At 46.1% G+C, this 15751-nt stretch overlaps 1 protein-coding gene and 1 non-coding gene across 16 annotated transcripts in view; one reads left to right on the top strand and one right to left on the bottom strand.

Annotated features, from left to right (window-relative positions):
• MAPT (microtubule associated protein tau) overlaps window positions 1-15751 on the bottom strand; it is a 119292-nt gene that overhangs the window by 75197 nt on the left and 28344 nt on the right. The window lies entirely within an intron of this gene.
• TRNAV-GAC lies at window positions 7028-7100 on the top strand. Its single transcript has one exon. It is a non-coding gene; the product is annotated as a tRNA-Val (tRNA).

Genomic DNA, 15751 nt, shown 5'->3' with positions numbered 1-15751 from the left:
TTCTCCGAGAGTCCCTACTACAGTTCTAGGACATCTCATCTGTGCTTCCTGTCTTGTGTGCTCAGTCGCTTGGTTATGTCCAACTCTTTGCAACCCCATGGAGTGTATCCCGCCAGGCTCCTCTGTCCATGGGATTCTCTAGGTAAGAATACTGGAGTGAGTTGCCATTTCCTCTTCTAGGGGATCTTCCTGACCTAGGGATTCAACAGGCATCTCCTGCGTTGGCAGATGGATTCTTTTACTACCGAGCCACCTTTTGGGGAGGAGAAAAATAATCTGATTCCTCCAAGTTACACACAGGATGAACAAATATACAAGAAAATGAGTTCACTGAGAACAGAGTAAAGATCAATGAACTCCTCTTTCCACGGAAGAAAAAAAAGGACACCAGAGTCTGAAACATACTCAGAGGAACCCTTGTCAATGCAGGCTGTGCACGAAATCCAGGGCTCTCTTCAGGTGTGGCCCCAGGGATATTTTGGAAGTGGGTATCCCTGCCCTGTGACAGGGTCCAAGGATGCTCAGGATGAAGCCACATCATACGATTCTCTGTCACCAACACTTCAATTTCTCAGCTCAAGAGAAAAAGCAAAAGTAATTAGAAACCTCCTTGTAAAAGACCATTTGCAATTAAAGAGCACTGTGCTTTTCTTTTCATCCTGTGGCTTATTGTTCAGACAGTATTTTCCAGCAAGCCATGAAATGTTGATTGATAAGCAATATCCCAGGCACAAAGAATGTCTAAGCACCATAAGCCAGTGATTTAAAGGCTTGTTCTAGGTGAAAGAATACAAGATGGGATACTGCAAAAGGGCTGCAAAGGATCTGATTTTATTTAGGAAAATCTAGTTTTAAAAGTGCAATGAAACTAAGGATATTACAGATATGACTCAGATTACTTGCATCTTAATTTAAATATTTATCCCATCTCTTCCAGATCTTGTTGAAAAAGATTAGTTAGTAATCTTCTATTAAGTAAAAATATGTGTTTGCATTTAGTTAACATGTTAGACAGAATAAACACATCTTAAAGATGTCCACATCCACATCCCAATCTCCTTGTTACTTTATGCAGGATTAAGGTTGCAGATGGGATTAAGGTTGCTAATCAACTGACTTTAAGATTATTCTGGATTATTTAGGTGGGTCCAATGTAATCACAAGGGCCCATGTGAAAGATGGAGGTAGGGAAGTGGTGTCAGAGTGATGGGACTTGAGACAACCAGTAGAGTTGACTTTGAAGATGGATGGGACCATGAGCCAAGGAAGCTGGAAAAGGCAAGAAATTCAGCCCTAAACCCTCCAGAAAGAAATGCAGCCTGCCATCACCTTGATTTTAGCCCTGTAACACTACTGTCAGACCTCTGACACCTCTATAACTGTCAGATAAAATAACTGTGGGCTTCTCCCCACAGCTCTGGTCCTTCCATGGCCCCACCCTCTGCACTGTCCATTGGAGAAGCACAGAGACAGAAGTAGTAAAATGCACCGTGGTCTGTGCTGGAGGGAGGAAGTGACTGCAGGAGTGGAGTCTGACCCATAAACCACACTGATGACGGCCCATGGAGGAGCTCTCATACCACACACGTATTTGCAGACTAGGAGTGGGCGTGTGAGGGACAGGGAAGGTTCCTTTTCCACTCTGAATGGTGGACTGGATGGAAGAACGCTCGTCTCTCAAGTGGGGAGAGATGGAACCGGAACCATCTCTCTGGGCATCTCACACCCACCAGACAACCCCAAACACACATGCGCCGTGTAACCAGGTGGCTCTCGCTGCCTCCTGAGCGTTCAGGTAACACACCTGAGATTTGCTCTGGGCGCAAATGTGGGTAGTTAATCATGCGAGGAGGGGAGAGCCTGTTCCAATCAAAGGACAGAATCCAGTTAATTAAGAGCAAAGCTTTGTGCTTTAAAAGGCACACATTCAGACCCATCCATTAGTCTCTTTGGTTTAAGATGACTTTTAAATCAAAGCTGTCAAGCTGAGGCTGTAAGAAGCATCTATTATTAACAGACAGAGAGAAAAGTGGGCTAAGTGACAGGCTCACCAATCACCACATGCTTGGTGGTGGATTTGGGAGCCAATTCAGACATGTCAGCTGTGTCATAAATAAAGTTTATAGCAGCTTTCAGGGTATAAAATGCATTACTGATGCTGAACTCAGGGGCTGTGTCTATTAGCACCGAGCCCATGCACGTGTACACATGCCCTGCAGTCCCAAAGGCATACCTTTGGGCAGAAGGGTGAGTCAGCCAGGGAGACGATGCCCTAAACAGGACAGAGCCATCCTACTGGCCCAGCCATGGGTGAGCAGTTAGGGGAAACTCAGGGACCAGGGTAGTGAGCAGATTATGAGAAAGGCAGGTACCAGCCCCCACCAGGGGGCAAAGGTGGCCCCTGCCCTTGGATAGACTCAGTCTGGCCAGAGGGATACACAGGCAAATACTGAGTGACACAGGGTCATTTCAGAGCAACTCTATGGTCAGCTCCATTTTTGGAATGCTGCCTCCCGTGGGTGGGGGCTCCAGGATGGAAGACTTCTTGAGGTCTAGTTTGGGAGGGGAGACAAAGAGATAAATACTGATCAAGGCCATGGGTCAGAAGAGAGAAGGCAAATTGCCTTGTGTCCCAAGAGTCTGTGATTCTATGAGCTGAGTATAGAATAGGTGCCAGAGGCAAAGCTGTAGCGCCTGAAAAGAGTTGGGGGTCGAGAAGGCTCAAAGAGGCTCTGGAAAGAACGTGAGCTTGAGGGACTTCCCTGGTGGTCCAGTGGTTAAGACTTCGCCTTCCAATGCAGGGGGCGAGGGTTCGATCCCTGGCAGGGAGTTAAGATCCCACCTGCCTTGGGGCCAAAAAACTAAAACATAAAACAGAAGCAATCTTGTAACAGATTCAATAAAGACTTTAAGAATGGTCCACATCAAAAAACATCGTTTGATAAAAGGTGAGCTTGAGCTAAGGCAGGCTTAGAGGGACAAACTCCTTCCTCTGGGCTGGTGAGGGGTAGAGACAGGGTTATTGACAGGCAAAGTGGGGGTCATCACTGGGCAAAGGGACATCATTGATCAAAGGGGTGATGCTTCAGAGACAAGACATTTTGGGGGAGCCCAGCTCTGAGAGACTTGAGGCCAGAAGCTAACTAGGAGCCAACATCAGGGGAACAGCTCCCAACAGGCTTCTCTGAGGCAGCCTTGCTAGTTGGAATTTAACAAAGAACAAAAAGCACGCATCCTGCGCTTTTGGCTCTGGGGAAAGTGTTGGAGCTGTTAATTCCTGCAGAGTCCAAATTCCTGCACCGCGTCTAAGTTCCAAGGGGGTGGCAAGTAGACTGGCCCTGGCTGTGTGCCCCCCTCTGACCCCCTTCCAGGGTGACCCCTGGACCAGAAGCAGCAGCAGGTTACATAACCAAGCCATGGAGAGGCCTTGGCCAGAACCACCTCATTAGAAAAGGCTGCAGCAGCAAAAAGGTTTGTGAGGAAAAAGGGGGTTGGGGCAAGAAGGAGAGGGAACAGTTGGGGTGGGGGGTTGAGAGAGGAGACAGCATCATGGTGCCGGGGAGGGGGTGCCCAGAGTCACCCGAGGGAATGGAATGCCTTTTGGAAGAGACAGTTCTCAGCACATCATTAGTTCTTGAGGTCAGCAGACCCTAGGGAATTCTTTGATGGTCCAGTGGTTAGGACTCCGCGCTCTCACTGCCGAGGGGAGGACCCAGCTTCCATCCTTGGTCAGGGAATTAAAATAGTGTAAGTTGCAGGGCATGGACAAAAATAAAGTAAATAAATAAATAAGCAGGTCAGCAAACCCTACAACAATTAGTTTTCAAGTTCTGGTAAAGGGCTCCTGGGCACAGTGACCTTCCCTAGAGAGGTCAGCCCTGGGAGGCTGCCACTGCACACAGTTACCTCCTCAATCTCGCTTATGTCTTTCCAACGAGAAAAGCAGAAAAACATGCATAATTATCTAAATAGAGGTGTTCTCTTTGTTTTTCCCAATTATTATTCTTTTATTTGTGTGTGCTCAGTCGTGCCTGACTCTCTGCAACCCCATGGACTGTAGCCCACCAGGCTCCTCTGTTCATGGGGTTCTCCAGGCAAGAATACTGGAATGGGTTGCCATGCCCTCCTCCAGGGCATCTTCCTGACCCAGGGATTGAACCTGCGTCTCTTGCATCTCCTGCATTGACAGATGGAGTCTTTACCACTGAGCCACACGGGAAGCCCTGCTTTTCCCAATTATTAACCTGTGATTGTTAAATATGTGGAAGGATCAGCAGTCCTTCTAAGAGGGTGAGAATGGTCAGCCTCGGGCTTAGGGTCCATCTTCTGTCTGGTAAAGAGATGATTCCACTTTGCAGAGGAGGCAAAGGAGAAGCTGAGCAAGTTGCCCTCAGTCAGCTGGCTGGTCAATGGCCAAGTAAGGCAAGACATTAGCTTCTGTCTCTGACATTGTTTTAATTGAATAGAGGGCTCCTTTGGCTGTACCACAGGCTCAGAAAGCAGCTGTCCATTTTCCAGCGGTTTCCAGATTGACTTTACATCAATGGAGATGTGCTCCAGCCATGCTTGTTCTGTGCTGCCTGCAATATCTAGCTGGCGGCTGTCAGCAAGCAAAAGGTTAGGAGGCATCTGTAGGACTCACATTCTCAACCATATGTCTGGTATCATTTGGGCAATTGCCCAAGAAAAGGGTTGTTTTTTTAAAAGTTAAAGTAAAACCCAAAACATAAACTACTCTGCAGAAAAGAATACATGCATCATCAGATCCAACACACCCCACTGAAATATCCTAATGAGCGCCAAGGCTCATAAATTAAAGAAACAAATGAATAATGCAAAGTATAAACAACAAATGAAACCTCTCTCTGAATTCAGAATAAATCTACTGCAAGTGGCTGGAGATGATAATATTATTCCTAAGAAAAACCTGCTAGGATTTAGTTCAAGCTCATTTTGTAGCTCAATTGCTCATGTCAACCTTCTCAAACCTAACATTTTATTGCTTGTCTATTATTTTTTTAAAGGAAATCCATAGGGACTGGACTTCCCCGGTGGCTCAGTGGTAAAGAATCTGCCTGCAATACAAGAGACACAGGACACACGGGTTAGATCCTGGGTTGGAAAGATCTTTCAGAGGAGGGCATGACAACCCACTCCAGTATTCTTGCCTGGAGAATCCCATGGATAAGGCTACAGCCCATGGGGTTGCAAAGAGTCAGATATGACTGAAGCGACTGAGCACACACACACACATGCACGCACTTAGGGACTTCCCTAGTGGTCCAGTGGCAGACTTCTAGCTCCCAATGCAGGGGGCCCGGGGTTCGATCCTGAGTCAGGGAGCTAGATCCCACATGCCACAACTATGAGTTCGCAGGCCACAACTAAAGATCCCACATACCGTAACTGAGACCCGGTACAGCCAATAAATAAATAAATACTTTTTTTAAAAAAGGAAATTTAAAAAACCCCTCAAACCACACACACACACAAAAGGAAACACACATAACAGTGCAAAAGTTCCATCAGGAACATGTTAGGATGCAGAAACTCTTAGCAGCATGAGGAGAGCTGGTCCTGTCCAGAGAGAAGCTCTAGGGACCTGGGATCTAGCCAGGGGACTAACCTTTTCTGAACTCACCAGCATTGCCTCTGTTTGCTCAGTCCTAGGAGGATTGCCGGAGATGTTCTATCATCTCCCTTCAGCTCCACCAGGAGGACCAGGGCCTGGATATGATCCTGGGACCAAGCCTAGGGTGGAGGGAGGGCTGCACATGACAAGCTAGAAAAGGGTGGACTGACTATAGAGAATTCAGAAACAATAATAAAACTGATGAGAAGTCAGCCTGCTTCCTATGAGCATCACGTGTTGGAAATCCTCAACAACATCAGTGATAACATTCTCCTCCCTGAAAAATGTCTTTACGGTCTAGGCTGTGAACAACTGGTGCCAATGCTCTTGAGTGTCAATAATACATATGTATGTTCAAATTCACACATGTAAAAATGAGTCCTTTCTTGTCTTCTCCGTGGAAGTCATTTGGAGAATTCCAAGTTACGCAGTCGGCCTCAACATATTCTGAGTTGGCTCCATATGGCTGTTGGGAAGAAATCCTTAACAGTTCAGCATTTCGAGCCTGTTTCAGGCGACTTTTGTGTTTCCAACCTTAAATACGTCTGCATTTAAGCAGTAGATTGTAAATTTGAATAGCGGGAGCACCATGATCATAAAGCAGCTGAATTACTTCAATTCTGTCATTCCATGTGGCCACTTGGAGATTTTGTGTTTAAAACTGAAAACAGTGAGTGTTTCCCTGGTGGTCCACTGGTTAAGAATCCACCTTTCAATGCAAGGAACACCAGTTTTATCCCTGGTCCAGGAAGATCCCACAGGCCACGGAGCAACTGAGTCCATACACCACAACTACGGAAGCTTGCATTCTAGAGCATTCTAGAGCCTGTGTGTCTACAAGAGAAGCCCCCACAGTGAGAAGCCCCCACGCTGCAACTAGAGAAAGCCCACGTGCAGCAACAAGACCCACCACAGACAAAAAATAAAATGAATAAATCTCAAAAAAATAAGTAAATAAAATTGAAAACAGTGAGAGTGAGTGTGAACGGCAAAGTATATTATTTTTGCTTAGTACATACAATGTTTACTCCATACGTGACATATTTTATGGAGTTTATAGAGTATTTTTTAATGGAATTATTCTTTTAAAATTGTGAGTTGTAACTTTTAAAACTAAAGAATTAAGCCAGAAAATAAAGCAGTGTATCAGTGGCACAACTTAGTATTAATAGTTTTTAAAGTATAGGCAACTTTTACAGATGTCTTGCTTTTATTAAAGTTCACCTATTAGTAACAAATGATAATTTACATAAAATATCATTATATCAGGCTACAACCAAAGAATCAAAACTCATTAGGTGAAAAAAATTTTTAATTAGTACTTGTGCTTTTTTCCCTTCCATTTTTTTATACTATAGTATTCACTTTTATTTAAAAAAAAATCATGGTGGGTAGTCCCTGGTGGTTCAGTGGTTAGGACTCTGTGCTGACACCACTGAGGTCCCAGGTTCAATCCCTGGTTGGGGAACTATAATCATACAAGCCATGAGGTGTGGCCAAAAAAAAAAAAGAAAAGAAAGAAATCCTGGCATAATTATTATATGTACAGAGTTCAAGAAATATTTTATTATCTGTGTTTCTTTTCTGGCCATTATGATTACTTCACTTCATGATTATTTCTGAAGATAATTTTGTCACATAAAGGAGGGGACAGTTAAATGACAGGTGTCAAGGGGCTTGGTACCTCTCTTCTGAAAAGTGGCATATGATGGTGGGCAAGCCCCTTCAATCAACTAGCTCCAATCACCCACAGATCTACAGAGAGGGAAGATTAATTTCTACCCTAATCCTAACCCTGATGCTCCTCTCTCTAAAAACCACCTCACACAGCACAGTGACAGTGAATTCTAGAATCTAAGGCAATGATGTGAAGGTTTGTGACGGTGCCTCCGGGCCAGGGATGAGAACTCCAAGAGGGCCAGCAGAGGGTGATGCTCCCGGTGAGGTCTGGCCCCTGTCCAGCCCTGAAACCAGAGGCTGGCCCTCACGGCAGCCAGAGCCTGTGGTCCCTGCAGCCATGACCTACTTCCCAGTCCAGCAGCTGAGAACCGGGCAGCTATGACAAAGCAAAATTAAGTGGATTTGAAGTGAGCCCATGCTAAAAAAAAGTCTGAGCAGCGTGCAACTTTTTCTGGGGATGGGAGGAAGGTGTCATGGAGAGAGGAAGAGTTTAATCTTGGAAATTAAAAAATAAATCGGGGCGGGGGTCATAGAAATAACAGGCTTTGAAGCTGAAAGATCTGGGCTCAAATCTGGTTCTGCAATTTATTGGCTGTGTGATCCTTAGCAAGTGACAGTCATTCTGGGCTTCAGCTTCCTTATCCATAATGTGGGGCATATATAACCCCACCTCTAGAGGCTGACCCAAGATGAAGCCAAACCTCTGTTTTCTGAGTACTGGGTACCATCTTAGTTCACCCTCCTTCAATTTTCAATGATGACATAAAATACTGTACAGACAGAGCCAAAGCCTGGTAGGGCCTAGGCATCCCACTTCAGGGCTGCCTGATGATCAGGCAAAGAAACCTCTTTGAGAGTGAAGAGTATGCCAAACTTTATCCAGGAAGAAACTTTGCTTGCCAGAAGGTGGAGAGCCTGCCAGTAGGGACTGAGTACCTATTATCATTTCCCCTGGGAGCCTGGACTTCAGAGATCTGTCAGCAGCTAACAAAGGCCAGGTAATCCTGCCATTTTAAATAAACATGTGCAAACTGTCGGTAATAAAGGATAAATCACCAGAACACTCTATACCTAGGGTTGGGAGACTGGATTGCAGGTGGGAGAGAATAAGAAGGAAAGAAGGAAGGTCTAAGCTGTGATTTAAAAATAATAAGGTTTTGTTCTTGTTTTCTGGTAGAACATTAATTGAGATGTTTCTATAAATCCCTACTAAACAGGACACAAGACTAGAGGTACCAATGGCCATTTTTACTACCACCTGAGAAAGGCTAAGATCCCAGTTCGATTCCTGGGTCAGGAAGATCCCCTGGAGAAGGGATAGGCTACCCACTCCAGTATTCTTGAGCTTCCCTGGTGGATCAGCTGGTAAAGAATCTGCCTGCAATGCAGGAGACCTGGGTTTGATCCCTGGGTTGGGAAGATCCCTGGAGAAGGGAATGGCTACCCACCCCAGTATTCTGGTCTGGAGAATTCCATGGACGTATAGTCCATGGGGTCACAAAGAGTTGGACACGACTGAGTGACTTTCACTGCAGACTGGGGAAGGCTATTCAGGGAAAGTAGAGCCAAGACAGGGTGCATTCCAGGTTCTTGTTGATTTCATTTGGATGGATTTGTTGATATCAGTGATCCCCGGATCAAGAAGATCCCCTGGAGGAGGGCATGGCAAACCACTCCAGTATTCTTGCCTGGAGAATCCCATGGACAGAGGAGCCTGACGGGCTATGATCCATAGGGTTGAAAAGAGTTGGACACAACTGAAGTGACTTAGCATGCATGCAAACCTAAAGTGGCCTAGAGTAACTTCTTATCTGTATAGTGGATATAAATCACACCCTTCCCAGTCACTGGGCCTGTCCCATGTAGGCGCATAATGAAGTTTGGTTGAGTTAAATATGAAATTTCATGAAATATGATATTTACATATTATAACCTAGCTAAATATCCTTAGCTTCCTGTCTTTTGGAGGAGTTTGGGGAGATTAAATTTTTAGAGATTGATTTATTCATTCAAGAAAGTTGAGTGTTAAGCACAATGCAGGTTGGTGGTTCAAGCTTGTGCATTAAAATTCCCCAAGGTGCTGTATAAAGATACGTATTGCTGGCTAGGCCCACTTCAAATTAGAATTCATATGGCCTGGGGTAGGGCCTGGCCATGATGAGTTTCAAAAGCTCCTCATGTGATTCTTGGGACTTTCTCGGCAGTCGAGTGGCTAAGACTCCAAACTCCCAATGCAGGGGACTCAGATTCGATCCCCAGTCAGGGAACTAGAGCCCGCATGCTACAGCTAATGCCACAGCTAGAGATCCTGTATGTTGCAATGAAGATGAAAGATCCCGCATGCTGCCACTAAGACCCAGCACAGACAAATAAATAAACAAAAGCTCCTCAGGTGATTCTAACGTGTAATTAAGGTGGGCAATCTGAGTGCAGCGTCTGGGACCATAGCAGTGACACAGACATGACCTCACTTTTGTGAAGGCACCTCAGGAAGGAGACATTCGACAATCCAAGTGTCGCAAGAAAAAGATGGCAGGTCATATGAGTCTAAGAGCGGCACTTGTCAGTCTTGGGGGTGGGGGTTGAAGAAAATGTCCCCGAAAAAATGATGTTTATACTGAGACATGAGGGACAAGCACAAGTGAGCAAGGTGAAGGGAGATGGTAGGAAGGAACATTCCATGCAGAGGGGACAGTGCATGCAAAGGCCCTGAGGCAGGAAACTGCAGAGAGTTTTCAAGGAACTAAAAGATGACCCATAAGGCTGGAAGATGAGGGAAGGGGTAGGGCCAGAGGGGTGAAGCCACTGAATTTGGGACTTTTTTGCTCCTGCAGAATAAACCTGGCCTCATTGACTAATACAAGGATTTTAGTTGAAAGACAGTGGGTGGAGTCCAGCTTGGATTCAGCTAAGGAGAGCAGGTATGTGGGGAGAAAATGGAAAAGTGCCAACGATGCTTTAAAAAAAGTCTGTCTGGGAAGAGGAGGACAGAAATAGAGTGATGGACTGAGGGGGGCAGTTGTTTTGCTTTAAAGAGGGGACTCACTTAAACCTCCTAAATGCCGACAGGAAGGAGTCAGGAGAGGAGGAGAGGATAGGAACAGGAGAGGGGGGAAATAAAAGCTAAGCAAGCTTCCTGAATGACGGTGAAGTGGATGAATGGAATCCAAGGCACCGGGCTGGGGAGGGCCTGGCCTTAGCAAAGTCACCCACAAGCTGCCTGCAGGAGAGGTACACCGAGCGGACTCTGGCCGGGACCACAACGGTGCCGAACTAGCACGTGAGACGCTTGGGCCACCGGCACAGGTCAGCCCTGCAACAGGCCTTGACCCCTGGGGTCCTTCCTAAAACTACCAAAACCTAGTATCCCCCGCCCCAACATTCAAAGTCCATTTTCCCACAACAGAAAACAAATGAAACTGTCAAATCGCATTGGTTATATTTCCAGTATTCCAAAAGAGAGTTCAAAGGTGGCCTGTACTCTCCCCTCCCTCAATCTTTTACTTTGAAAAATTTCAAACTTACAGAAAAATTGTACAAATGATACAATCAGCACCTCTATACTCTTTTCCTAGACTCACCAACTGTTAGTATTTGCAGCATTTGCTTTCTCTCTGTCACTCTGCCTATCCATGTATAACTATACACAAAACTTAATTTTATTTATTTTGATATTTTCTTTATTTGGCTGAGCTGGGTCTCAGCGGCAGCAAGCAGGATCTTTGATCTTCTTTGTGGCATGTGGGATCTAGATCCCTGACTTAGGGATCCAATCTTGGCCCCCTACACTGAGAGCATGGAGTATTAGCCACTTGACTGCCAGAAAAGTCCCACAAAACTTAATTTTAAACAATATTTTTCTTACTGTAAAATCAACATATGGGGACTTTCCTGGTGGACCAGTGTTTAGGACTGCGCTCTCACTGCCAAGGGCCAAGGTTTGATCCCTGGTCAGAAAACTAGGATCCCACAAGCCACGTGGCTTAGCCAAAAAAAAGAAAAAAGCAACATGTACGTGTAATCAAGTATGGCAAGGTATCAAGTACTTACCTATAATCCTACCACCAGAAACATCACTATCAATATATTCACATATTTTCTTTCAGGTTTTCCCCAGGTATTTTCAAAAATAGTCAAGATTATTTTGAATATGCAATTTATACCCTACTCTTTTGTCAGATGTAGTCTCTCGATAATTTAAAATTCCATAGACATCACTTTCTAATGGTTACCTGCTATTCTACGTAACTGTTTCCCAGAGATTGGATGTGTAGCCTGTTTCTGAGATTTCCTATTATTAACAACCCTCTGATGAACTTTGGAGAAGGGAATGCCAACCCTTCCAGTATTCTAGCCTGGAGAATTCCATGGACAGAGGAGCCTGGTGGGCTCAGTCCATGGGGTCGCAGAGTCAGACACAACCGAGCAATTAACACACTTGATGAACATCTTAGTGTTTTCATTCTTTTCATGTTTCTCATTTCCTTAAGACAGATTCCTAGAAGCAAAATTCTGGGTCAAAGGACAGCAACATTTTATAGCCTCTCTACATTTTGACAAATGGCTTCTTGGAAACTGGTCCAAACTTTCACTCTCACTAGCCAGACTTGAGTAAATGCTATTGTTAGTCGGGGAGGGGCCCAGGCACAGCTGGGAGAGGGGTGGCCCCCGAGAAGAGAACGCATCACAAATCACCTTTCACAGAGGAAACCAGGAGTGGGGTGGAGAAACCCCAGTCTCCCCAGGCCTCCCATTGTGCCTGGCCCCCTGCAGACAATCGAGACACCATTGCTCCATGAATAAACAAATCCACAAACATGTATTTCTGCATTCCCATCACGTGTCCAGCACAAGAGACAAAGAAAAGAAAATAGGGTTTCTGGGGTGAACTACATCAGTGGGGCACAAGAGTCAAAACGAAACCCACCCAATGGGCAAGCAATAGAGCAAGTTTTCTTAGGACAGTCCAATCTCTGCTTAGGCTGATCATCTGTGGTCCTCCCTCCCCACCAGACAAGCTCCAATCTCAGATCCCAAATCATGCAGCTAAGATGCAGGACAAAGAGTCAGGGGTGTATTAAAGGGCAGTGACGTTACCTAAGGTAACAGTGGAGTCTTTCGCACCTCCTTCTCTGCTGGGAGCTGGTTGACAAAATGGGCCTCAGCTACAGAGAGGAAAGGCAGTTTCCCAGCCCAATGGTTTGCAGCCGAAGAGCTATCCCTCCACTGGGACGGTTTTCCATAAGCGACTCCTGGTTGTCTAAATGGGCGGGAGCAATCCGAATCAGCCGAGATGGCCTGGGCAAGGCCTGCAGGGAGGCTGTAGGCACAGGCGGGCACACAGGCACACGTGTGATGGAACTGACTGGCTATGCCCCTCAAGGGCTGTGTGGTCAGGGAGGGCAGGTGTGACATCACAGTCACTCTGGGAGAAAAGTCAGGTCTGTGAAGTCATGGGGTTCTGGGGCCTTTCTTATCCTACTTTGCACAGTTTCGGGGCCTTGTTTATTTACCTGCAAAGAGGAAGTGATGGAAGACCAGGCAAAGAGGAGTGGTGTGGAGGGGGGCCGGGATCTAGCACATTGCACTCCAATAGACACCCCGCCACTCCCCAGAACCTGATAATGGTGATGCATGGAGCAAAGCAGCCTTTGGAGAACAGGCGAATTGCACTCACAAGCTCCACACCTGCATTTGAGGTGGGTTTTGGTTTTGGAGACTCCACACTTTGAGCCCCTGTTGGGTGGTAAGAACACTATACCCTGGTTTCACCATCTGGTCATGGGCTGCTTTCTCTCCTCTTTGTGCACACCTGCCTGGCCTGTTGCACAGTTGTGAAGCAGATCTTGGGCTGCATCCCATGGGAGAGCAGACTTGGATGTGAAATGCAAAATAAAGGACTTGTGAATCCACAGAGGAGGTACTTAAGGATCTTTTATTTATTTATTTTCTTAAGCTATTTTTAAAGCCAAGTCTCTTTTTTTGGCTGCACTGGGTCTTTGTTGAGGCTTCCGGGCTTCTCTTGTTGTGGCACTTGAGCTTCGCTGCCTCAGGGTATGTGGGATCTTAGTTCCCTGATCAAGGATCGAACTGTCATCTCCTGCATTGGAAGGCTGATTCTTAACCACTGGACCACCAGGGAAGTCCCAAAGATCTCTTAAATCTAAATTCTTAGCTAGTACTTGTTACCTGCAAGGCTTATTCTATGCACTTTACAAATCTTAATTCATTTCATTCTCTTTCAAACCCTATGAAGTAGGTATTATCATTAATCTGATTTTCTAGGAGAGGAAACTCAGGCAGAGAGGCTGAACAGCCTGGCTGAGTTGATACCACTAGGACACCGCAGAGCTGGGATTTGAATCCAGGCCACCTGGCCCACTCAGTGTGTGCCGAGATCAAGGTCTCATGCAACATGAAACTGGCTGAGTCAATGACAGCTGCAATCACATCATGGGCTGCAGAGTGAGGAAGGCTCTCGTAAGACTGTGGTTACCTTTTATGGGACCAACTCAGAATCACACAGAGCCTTGAAACGGAGGCTGGCTGGCTCTGGGCATTTGCCCAAGTGCCCACGAGTAAACCTGGGACAGCCAGACCATACTCAGGCTGTCCTTTGCTGGGCATGTCTCGTGCTCTTAAATCAGGAGTAAGCTCTGTGGGATTTCTAAGTTAAACCAGGCATGAAGGGGCTGCTGTATCTTGCTGGGTTTGGGGGAATCTGCCTAGCCTGGCCTGACATTCTGGTGGAGATCCAGTCCCAACGTCGGCCCCATCTTTGGACCACATTCTGATTCCGTTAGTGAAAAATCTGAGTCATGATAGATAACAAACAGTGGTGGAGGAAGGCTTCAGGTAACACCAGTTCTAGGAGTATTCTCTTTTAAGAGAATCTGTATATCAAGGTGCCTCAACAAAATAACATAACACCTTTATTGTACATATTGAACTGACTTATAAAACCACAATGTGTGTGTGTATACGTGTGTGTACACTAGCAAGACTCTGAACCTCTCAAGGATCAGGACGGAGTGATTCCCAAGTAGTCTGATGCCTTGCACATAGCAGGCATCCAAACAGACACGTTGGACCTTCTCAAATTTTAAGGTATAATTTGTCTGGACACTTTGGGAATTTTGACACAATATCGCTTAACCCTGAAAGTTAAAAGATGGTGACCAACAGGCATCAGATGAAAGGAATCCTCAAAGAGCAAAACACAAGGCCTTTGGATGAGAGTCACAGACCTGCCCCAGAGAAGGCAATGGCACCCCACTCCAGTACTCTTGCCTGGAAAATCCCAGGGACGGAGGAGCCTGGTGGGCTGTAGTCCATGGGGTCGCGAAGAGTTGGACACAACTGAGTGACTTCACTTTCACTTTTCACTTTCATGCATTGGAGAAGGAAATGGCAACCCACTCCAGTGTTCTTGCCTGGAAAATCCCAGGGACGGAGGAGCCTGGTGGGCTGCCGTCCCTGGGGTTGCACAGAGTCGGACACGACTGAAGTGACTTAGCAGCGGCAGCAGCAGCACAGACCTGCCATTATAGAGAGTCAGAGAGAGGACTCAGGGAGTGTCTATCTGTCAAAAAACATTTGCCAATGGTCCTGGGCTAAGTGCTCTGAACCTCCTTGAGGAATCTTCTAGTCTCTAACCCTTACTGCCAGCAGGATAGCGTCAGAACACCCCAAAGACACACCCCTCTTTCTCCAAGGTCTCAAAACTCCACCCCAGCAAGTTCTTCCTGCTGTCTAGCTTGAACTACTCCAGACAGAGTTTAAACCAGACCAACAGCCCAGGAGTATACTGCAGAGTTAAGTGGATCTAATAAGTCACACTTGAAAACATTTAATCGAAGGACAATTTCTGATGTATCTTGAAAAGTTGGAATGACCTGGCCAGGAATGGTCTACATGCCCACAAGGCATCATCATTGACTGGTGTCTCCCCAGGGCCCCCTCCTACATTAACATTTGGTGACAAGATTCTTGCCCGGGCTCTTTACTCCTTGTCCCTTGGGGTAACAAGTGATCTGTTGCTACTCATTTAACTAAGCAATCTGTGAACCCCTCAGCTTTCCCTGCAAGCCTGGTGAACCCAGGCCGGGCACCAAGCTTCCTCCAGGACAAGCTGTCCCAATGGGGTTATTTTTTTTGTTTGTTTGTCTTGTTTTTTTATGAAAATTTTGTGTTTTTTAAAAAATTTATTTTTATTTATCTGTGCCGAGTCTTAATTGTGGAATGCAGGATCTTTTAGTTGTAGCGTGTGGGCTCCAGTTCCCCGACCAAGGATCAAACTCGGGCCCCCTGAATTGGGAGTAGAGAGACTTAGCTGCTGGACCAGCAGGGAAGTCCCTGATGGGGTGGTTAAGGCAAAGAGGGGCTGCAGCATGTGTGGGCTGTTAGGTGCTCTGACCCCCTGTGATCTTATAGGACACG

Source organism: Cervus elaphus, chromosome 5 (genome assembly GCF_910594005.1).
Source record: "Cervus elaphus chromosome 5, mCerEla1.1, whole genome shotgun sequence".
Classification (NCBI taxonomy): domain Eukaryota; kingdom Metazoa; phylum Chordata; class Mammalia; order Artiodactyla; family Cervidae; genus Cervus; species Cervus elaphus.
The sequence above is the reverse complement of the archived record's forward strand: the minus strand, read 5'-3'. Positions and strand labels throughout refer to the sequence as shown.